Genomic DNA, 10,093 nt, shown 5'->3' with positions numbered 1-10,093 from the left:
CGCAATCTCTGGAATCCCTGTTATGTGAGAGGATCATTTTCCTTTCTCTAGAAGTCAGGTTGGGGGTCTGCTCAGGGCGGCTGCAAGCCTTCCGAGTCACTAGAAAGTGGCAGCAGTCCTGGTTGGTTAGCGCAAAGGCACTGAAAGGAACGCAAGGGATAGGTGGCTGGGGAGACGGGCTGGGGCAGACACCGGGCCAAAGAATTCGTAAATAACGGGGAGCCACTGACAGTTTCGGTAAGTAATGGGGAGCAGACTCTCAGAACAGATGGGATAAATATTGGTGGGCATGCACGGTGTAGCTACAAAGGACCCGGTTTGATTGAGACTTCCTGAACAAAATATGCGTCTTCTGAGCAGCATCTTCAGCAGCCCGGGAACAGTATGGGAAGGGCGTGGGCGTGAGTGACGAGCAAGTTCTCCGGCACTGGTCTCAATGGTCACGCTCGTACACAAATGCTGCCCTTGGCTGCAGTCTCGCCAACATCATGTGTGAAACCAAACAGTTGGTTTCTCCGCTTTCCTTGGCAATGGCAGAGCCCCAGTTGGAGCCCCATGTTTGTGCTAAACTCCAGGCGGCACAATTCTGATTTATAACTTTTTAAATTATTATAAATGTGATTTCTTTCCATTGTGGGAACATTGGAAAATACATGTAACAAAATGAAAATTAAAATACTTTTCCATCTCTCTCCGAAAGATAAATAACAGATAACATTTTGTTGTATCCATTTCAGACTTTCTCTCTCTCTATGCATATACATTTAGTAAACAAAAATGATATCATTATATGTATATTTTTTCATCATCTTTTTCACTCAGTAATATATTGTGAAAGACTTCTCATGTCAATAAACATTTTTCTACATGTTATTTTTAATGGCTTTATGAATTTTATTCTAAGGAAATAGCACCATTATTCGGCCAGTGCCCATGGTTGACTATGACTATTCATTTTATTTTCAATGTTTGCTATTTTATATATATAGATACTCCTGCAATAACATCATTATATATATATATATATATATATATATATCACAATTTACATACATTGTTCTGTTATCATCTTAGGATAGAATCTCAGAAGTAAAATTTCTAAACAAAGGTAGAATAACATTAAAAAAATAAGGTAAAAAGTCATCTCAAAATCTCTTCTTAGCAGGGTATATAAATAAGTGCAAATGTCCTCTCCATGTAAGTCCTCCAATCTACATTTCCCAGGCTTTTAAAATATGTATTTGAAATCTATTTAGCTATGTCTAGATTTACTAATACACCTATTTATATAATTCGATAGGTATGTGTCTATACACATGCACATTATATATTTATTTAATTTCTTTATTACAAAAACAATAGTTCTGGCCCTGGCTGGTTTGGCTCAGCGGTTAGAGCATCGGCCCGTGGACCAGAGAATCCCAGGTTCGGTTCCTGCTAAGGGCATGTACCTTGGTTGCAGTTTGTCCCCGGCCCTGGTTGGGTTGTGTGGGTGGCACCCACTCAAAGTGTCTCTCTCACATGATGTTTCTCTCTCTCTCTTCCTCCTTCTCTCCCTCTGGCTTTATCTGAAGATAAATACAAAAATGTCCTCGGGTAAGACCAAAACAAAACAATAGTTCTGTTGTGCTCATATGGAGGTTTGTGAGTAGTGCATGTCACATTGTTTTAGCAACACTCTCATCTTCCTCCTGAAAGTGGATGGGATTATGCTTCCAAAGCTGGGCCATCAATCCAGCTGATGACAACAGGGATAACAAAGTAGGTCATTAAAATTATTGCCAGAGGCAGGTGACTTCAAACACCTGTAGTTCACGGCAATTCCATTGTGAATTACTCTCTAAAGCCTTTTAGTTTTCTTGTTCTTTGCACCTAAGAATGATGGGGCGCCCTCTCCCCCTTTCTGCCTGCTACGTGATGCACACACACAGTGTCCAATGACTTGGCTGCGTTGCTGACTGTCTCAGTGTTGTCATCCAGCCTTTCTTTCACTTGATTGTGCAACCTGCGAAATGGGACTGCAAGATGTGGTGTGGTGTGATGGGAACTCGGGGTTCCAGTTCCACAATAACAGTGGACAAATAGCATTCCAAGAGGCCAGATTGGGGTGACAGAGTCAAGCCAAAGTGGTTTTCTGGAGTCACAATGGACAATGCCAAGAGTGGAGTCAAGCACAAAAGTCAATGTCACTGCAGGTGTGGGGGGGCGGGGACTGAGCTCTGGAGGATTTGCATGGCCAACCAAATCATCCCTCTGGGTTGTGATTCTCCGGTAGGAGGCCCTTTTGTGGAGCTAACACACACCTCCTTGATTATTCTGTGGAATATCTTGAAGGCACCATCCACCACTTGCTAAGGGGTGAACCAACCATCTGCAAGCCAAACCAGAACATTGGAGTCATTTTGCACAATGGTTAAGACTTATAAATCAAATCACCGAATGCACACATATTCATAGTATTCAACTACATTCATTTATTCATTTAAAAATACTGACTGACCGTTTGCCTTATTTAAGACTTGTGCCAGGCTCTGAGGATTCAATGGTGAATAAGGCACAGTCCCTGCTCCCAGGGAGGTAGCATTTTAGTGGGACTAAGACATACACACATAGACCATTTCAGTAGATTGTGTTGGTCACAACAATAGGGACCGCAAAAATTGTTCTGGAGTATGTTTGAGTAGTAGCACATGGAAGACTTCATGGAAGAAGCAGAATCCAAGCAAAGAACTTCAAACATGCAGAAGGGAGTTAGATGAAGATAGAATGGCACGAGCATGTTCAGGTAGAGGTGGCAGCTCAAGAAAAGTGAGAGTTTAATAGACTATGTCGGAAATTGCTTGGAATTTGAAGTGACCAGAGCGGAGAGAGCAGGTAAGGCAGGATGGGTGGTGAGAGCTAAAGCCAGAGAGGTAATCAAGGGCCCTGAAGGACCTTGTAGACCATGCCGAGGAATGTGGACCTCATCCTAAGAATAAGGGAGCCACTGAAATGCTTCAAGCAGAAAGATGGTCTGATTGATATTTTAGAAAGATCATCATGGCGAATGGATTGGAGGGAGCAGAGCTGGAGGATTTTCTTTTCCCACCTATCATCTGGTCTTTATTCACTAACATTTGTTGAGTGTCTACTAAGTATCAGACCCTGTGTCGGTCACGAGAGGTAGGAAGAATAGAATGTTCACCTCGATAGAAAGTGGGTGACCACCCTGGGCGGCTGTGCTCGTGTGATGGTTTATTCGAGGGTACATGTCATTAGAACTTGAGCACACTGTATTCTCTATAAAAAGCATCATGAAACCTCCCCCTTAGCTTTGGTTTCAATAAGAAGGCAGCACTCCCACCCCCTTAATCCAATTAGAGCAGCTCTCGGTGCTGTGGACGCCAGCCTGGCCGTGCAGCAAGCTCCCGGCCATGGACGAGGTCCCACCCTCCAGCTTGGCCTGCCCGGGCTGCTGGGTCCTTGCTCCTCCCCTGAGCCGTTTCCACGGGCTGCTGGCCATACTCTGAAAAATGCACAGGTTGCCAAACTGTCAGCAAAAGCTTTAATGAATGGTTCTAATTACATTCAAGTAGCAGAGCCCACTGCCATTTTAATCAAATCTGGGCCTGGCAAGCTCCTTGGCAGGAATACAAGAGAAAGCCTCATGAAAATCCTGCCAAAACACTAATCACCTTTTATCCGAAATTTGCCTGATGGAGGCCTGGATGTAAAGCGCTTAGGGTGGAACTAAAAACCCAACAACAACAACGGTTTGGATATTTTAAGGAGCTTATTTTGGGGCTTGCCATAAATTATTCCATGTGGGGAGGGGAGAAAATTCCACATGAGGAGTTGCCTGGTGACTTCCCTTCGGGAACACAGTCCTCCAGGAGGGGGACGGGCAAGCCCCCCCAGGGCCTGAGACGGCCTTGCTCAGCAGGGTCCGAACTCACCTTACACACTGACTCGGACAGGCCTTGTCCGAGACCCTGTCAGAATCCAGCTCTGGGATGCAAAGACCTCCAGCCTCGCTCTGTGTCCTTGCGTCACCGTGAACCTATATCCTGTCACCAACTGGAGTTCTTACAAACTGAACCAGGCTGGTAATAAATAACTTTAAAGAAAGAGGCGGCTTTCGTATTAACTACTGCGACTCTCAAAAGCCAAAAGGACAGGGCATCTTCCACTGAGTTATTCGAGGCAAGGACACAGGCAATAGGAAAACTAAAACCCGGACAACTCGCAACTAGATTCTAGCCAGGGCGAAGCAGAAAGGAGAGGTTTGATGACAAACCAGGTTCCTCTCCCCTGGGGCAGAACAAGAGGAGGAGGGTTCAGATTGCAGGAGGAGGGAATTCTTTACAAAGGAAAAGAGTTTCCTGACAATGAGGGAGACAGTGAATAGGGAACAGAGATGGGGTACAACCGCCTTCACTGGCTCAGGGACTCTACCCTTGGAATACACTGCAAGGGTTTTCCACACGCCATCCCATTCCTAAGAGCTAGCTGTCCTCCGATGACAGAAGGCAGGCCTCTAACGTTTCATTCTAACACCTTAAATACCCCAGCCAGCAGTTACCCAGCTTGTTAGTGGGTTTTTCAACCTTAGAATCTGTTTTCCACAATTTTATATCCTTCCCCCTGTAATGAGGCCTCCAAGAGCCCTGGGATGCAAGGGGGCCTGGAATCCCTCACAGTGTTTGATGCGTGAATTTGGAAGCTCTGTTTTCAAATCCAATCTCTGCCATGGACTAGTTATAAGACCTGAGCCTCAGGTTTTTGTCACTTATTAAATGAGAATTAAAATACTTGCTGTGCCCACACTACAGAATACTCATATGGATTACATACGACCATGTATATAAAAATGCACTGTAAACATAAAAGCCTTTTATAAATATTCGCTTGTTTCTTTATTTTTATATAAAAGTGGCCATAGAAGAAGAGTCTGAAGATTTGAAGTTAAGTCTTAAACGTCACTTATTCACTGGCCTCATGAACTCATGCTTCTGTTTTCTCATCTGTATGATGGGCACAGTACTGCCTCATGGAGTTGTTGAGAGAAGTGGATACGGTACTGAAGGTGAAAGCACTATGAACAATAAAACGATAGAGAAATACGATTACATCAAAAGATTTCTGTGGGACCTCAATTATACTGGTGGGATCCTGGAGATACACCAAGGTCGAAAGATTGTTCAAAGCCTGCAATTTAATTTGGGGAGAGCAAACATTTCAATGGACATGCGGTTTCAGCAGAATGAATGTCTATCCAAGCAATAGCTTTCTGACCCCATTCAGGTGATGGAGTCCAGCTCAGGTGACCACATTGCTAGAAGACCAGGTTCAGCCTCCAGGGTCAGCCCTTCCAGAAGCAGAGCATATGCCAAACCATAAAATGTAATTTCTCCAGAATTCAGGGAAGGGCATTCAGTGGGCAAATGGTCAATGGACTGACAATGTTTTTAACTCCTTATCTGTGAAATATCTTAAGGTCATGAAATAAGCCTCCCTTTTATCTTTGAAAAACTTGGACTTTAAAAAATGTCCACAAGATAGAAATACGTTCACAAAACCAAAGATGAATGTAAGAGTGTGGTGGGGACACTTGGGAACATTATCGATAGGACTGAACCCTCCAACAAGGACCTATCAGGAAAGACAGGACGGTGACGGCAGATGGGAAAAGGAGCTTCAAGAACAGAGTCAGGAATGCTGAGACCAAAAGAAGCTGAGAGATAAAATTAAAAAGAAGTAAGAGGGGCAGGAGGAGCATGAGGAGGAGAAGGTGGAAGAGGAGGAGGAGGAGGAGGAGGAGGAAGGAAGAGGAAGGAAAGGTTTCAATAAACTCAGAGAAATAATAAAGTGCATTCCAATAGTAAAAGCAGCATTTTCCATGAGTTGCTGAACAATAATTTTGTGGAATGTTATTAAAGGGTATAAGAAAAGGAAAAGCATAATGCTGGTGCTTTTACTCTCTTAGAATTATTGGATTATACCATTGACTAATAAAGTTCCTTTATCGAGGGACTTCTCAGAGACTCTGATGGCTAATATGCACTGAACAGCTCTAAGAAGGTATAGTGAGTGTTATTTCCAGACTATTTGACCTCAGGATTTTTTCCCCTGTAAGCATGATTCAGAGATAGCACCTCAATAGACAGCTTGGTTTATAGAACACTAGCTTGAAAGATCCAAAAGAGAATACTATGATTCCAGACCAAAGGAGCCTCTGGAACATAAGAAATTCTGCCATTCTATTCATTCATTCATTTATTCATTCAACAAATATTTATCAGCACTATTATATGCTATGCCCAATCTTAGACTCTGAGAATACAGTGGTGAATAAGACAGATGAGACCCCTGCTCCCATGGAGGGTCTATTTTACTGAGGATAGAAAGGAGAGAAAAAATATAAGCAGGTAAACAAACAAACAAGACTGTAGTAGGCTCAATAATGGCCACATCTCAATCCCCAGAATCGCTGCATGTTACCTTTATGACAAAAGGGACTGTGCACATGTGATTGAGTTAAGGATTTTGAGGTGTGGAGATTATCTTGGATTATCCAGGTGAGCCCTGAATGTAAACACAAGGCTCCTTGCAAGAGGGCTACAGGACTTTCAGGCAGAGGAGAAGGTGGTGGATTGATGGGAGCTGAGAGGGAAAAGACCACGTGATGCGGGAACACAGACCAAGGAGTGTGGGCAACTGAGAAAGGAAAGAAGCTGATTCTCCCCTACAGCCTCCAGAAGAACCAGCCTTGCCAACATCCCCTGACTCATTCAGACTTCTGACCTCCAGAACTGTAGGAGAATGAATATATGTGGTTTTAAGCCACTCAATTTGCGGTAATTTGTTATGGTAATGACAGGAAACTAAAGCAAAGATTATATTAGCTGGTAATAAGTGTGGTTAAGAAGATAGAAGGGGACCTGCTGGGTGTGGCTGGCTGGGGGGTGGGAGGTGGCCAGGGCAGGCCGCTCGCAGGGTGTCAGTGACAGTGTGCCTGAGACCGGACGGGCCAGCTGCTCTGCTTCCTGTCCTCTCCGTCAAGGAAACGGCTCACTGCCCGTGGACAGTTTGACATGGTTGGTACAAAGAATAAAGACTCACTCAGGTCACTTCAAGGGATGACTTTATTCAAAGGACACACATGGAAGTAAAGAAACCTAGATCCTCACCCTGAGACAAGTTTCAAGGAAATAGAGAGGAAAAAATCCTCCTTCTAGACACGGGAACAGAGTTGTTCAGAAATGGGAAGTTGCTCAGAATTGTCGGTGCCTGACACCAGTTATAACAGAAATAGAAAATCCTTAGCCTCCTCCTCCCTGTTTAGCTGACTTCTGTCTCTACTTCTGTCTGTGTGTCTTTCTGCCTTGATTCCAAATATCAATGGCTTACTATGCTAAACTTGTTCATTAAACTTCCCAAAAGAAAAAATCGGATTTGTCCAATCCTTCTCCGTCATCCCTCATTTGCAGTTGGCCAGCCTAGAGAATGGCTGCGTGGGGGTCATGCCCATCCCTGATCTAATCAGCTGTGGCCAGAGTAGCCAGGTTGCTGATCACTGACACATGCGGAACCGCTCGGGACCACAGCAGAGTGGAGTGGGTCAGGCTGGCTGCTTCTTCCTGCAGAGGCTCTGGGAGGGGCTGGGGTGCAGCACAGACTCCTCTCAATACGTCCAGATACTGGAGAGTGAAGCCTGTTCCCTTCCATGTTACCGCAACAGCATCTCCGTGCTCTTCTTCAATAAAGTAAACACAAATCTGCGTGGAACCACAGTACCAAGTCCTAACACACCTCCTGTCATTGGAGGTCTTCAAGCAGCAGTGCTCTCGAGTACGCGGGAAGGATGTCTTGGCCCTGGGGTCTGGCCCCAGGGTTTTCTCAGGAGCCACCTGCGTCTCCTGAGCTGTCAGATACGTGGAAGGATAACCTGCATGTGCACTGGGTGGACTCGAGGAAAGCTGGTCCAGATGACCTCCAGGTGGTGACCCCTCCTGAAAGGCATGACTTTCTGACATTTCAGACCAATTCCTGCAGGATGGAGCAGGAACAGAGAGCGAGGCGGTCAAGAGGTCAAGAAAAGGCGAGAGAGGCCAGTTCCTCTTCCCTCGCCGGAGTCCACAGTTGAACCCGGCTGGGCGTTTCATAGACCCTTTCCTCCCTCCAGCAGAACCTGTAGATGGAGCTCACGCGGCGACTTTGAGGATGGGAGGGCAGTTCCTATGGGGCCCTGAACACTTGAAAGATGAGAAGGCAGGCCTCAGTCATTTTAGGGACTCCAAGCATGAAGTTCCTTCCGTGGTTTATCTTTCTAAATCCTAACAACAGGCCAGAGTGGTAAGGAGATTTTTATTCACCCATTTTACTGATGAGGAAGTGGACAGTTGTAGAGGTGAGCAGGCAGGATGCCCAGAGATCACTGACCTCTCTGTAAGGCATCATCCCACCTAGGCAGCTGACAGGGCAACGAGCCCCGATCCTGCCGCCTCTGCCAGCTCCCAGCCTCTCCCAGCACACACGGCTCTGTGTGAGCAGACCTCCTGCAGCCAGCAACCACTACTGTCCTGCGGAGAACCCCAGGATTCTGACGAAATCTGGCCTGGGACAGAGGGTCACCAGGCACAGCGTGAGGAGGAGGAGGGAGAAGGAGCCCAGGCTCCATCACTTCTAAGCAGAGTGCCCTTGTGACAGCCACTTCGCTTCGGAGCCTCTGTGCCCTCGACTGCAAGACATTCACAAACACCCTGCCAAGTCACAGGGCCAAGGTCAGGAGTAACACAAAGACAGTTTGTGAAAGTGCTCTGCAAACAATAAAGCACCTCATTGTTGTAGCCAGAAGGAAGGGTACTTGGCCAGACTAGACCGTCTCTCCAGGAAGCTGAATCCTCTCCTCTACTCACTCAGTGTCCCGGGTGGCTGCCCGCTCTCCCTCCCATTCCAATCAGCAGCCCTGGGAGGTAGGGGCTTTCCTCTGCACATCTCTGTATCCGCACCAGCCCGGTGAATCTTAACCGAATGAAGCGTCGTGCAGTGTTTTACATTCTCTATATATGTTCATATAAACCATTTTATTTATTCCTCACAAAACCCCGATGTTCATTATAGTCCTATTTAGGGAGCACCAACTAAGTGGGCCAAGCATTGCTGTTAGCACCTTTCAGTGCATTATCTCATTTAATCATCACAGCAATTCAATGAGGCAGGTGTGCTATTATTATCTCCCCATTCCAGATGGAGAAGCTGGAGCACAGGGAAGTCAGGAACTTGCCCAAGGTCACACAGTAAATAAGTAGTGGAGTTGGGATAAGCTCCTGGGGTGGCTGGCTCTTTACAACATGCTAAGCTGGCCCTCAGCAGTTCCCCAGTAGCGTCGACTTCATTTTACTTCATATATGCCAGGCCATTCGACCATCCTGAGAGCCCTACAGGGTAATTCCATCGCCCTGAAAAGGAGAAGTGCAGTGATTGTTGTGACTCTTCCCGGTCACAGAGTGGGATTCACACCAGGTCTTCCAGCCCAAGTCGACTTCTCTCTCCGTCACACGTACCTCTCTGATGAAAAAAGGTAAAAACAAGCTCTTTTCAAGGTGCTCTGGAGATAATTGAGATAACAAAGGGCAAGTGGCTTGATTTTCTTTGGAAGAAAGGTTCTTGAGAAACTTAACATTTGATTATTGTCCCTGCGTTTTCAGAGAGGAGCAGCAGTGTGGGGTGATGCCAAATATCAATCAGCCGACAAACAAATCAGTCAGCTTCTGGGTAAGTGCACGCATCCCATTAGCATTTGAGGAGTGGGGCGGAGAATGAGGTCTCTATCAAGTCTCTCCAGCATCTACACCAGCCTTCAGAGATTCCCTTTAGATATTTCTGACATCCAACAATCACAGGACTTTCACAAGAAAGTTAGTAATCCTAAAACTCTCAGACAATCAGCATCTCTGCTTCAAAGTGTAACTAATAATTCTGAAGAAAGCAGTCAATTCTACTTCCTTATTTTCCAATTTCACATACCCCACAGTGGTCAGATGTGGGATGTTGTTGATTTCTAAAGAAATCGCTAGTTTTACCCAGTGGAATTTTTGCAAGGGTGGGAACT

At 45.6% G+C, this 10,093-nt stretch overlaps 1 pseudogene; it reads left to right on the top strand.

The window, feature by feature from the left end:
* The first annotated feature begins 7,562 nt into the window (after positions 1-7,562).
* Positions 7,563-10,093, top strand: part of LOC118630062 — a 58,884-nt pseudogene continuing 56,353 nt past the window's right edge.

Source organism: Molossus molossus, unplaced genomic scaffold, assembly GCF_014108415.1.
Source record: "Molossus molossus isolate mMolMol1 unplaced genomic scaffold, mMolMol1.p scaffold_m16_p_14, whole genome shotgun sequence".
Lineage (NCBI taxonomy): Eukaryota > Metazoa > Chordata > Mammalia > Chiroptera > Molossidae > Molossus > Molossus molossus.
This window is presented reverse-complemented; position numbering and strand designations above follow the sequence as displayed.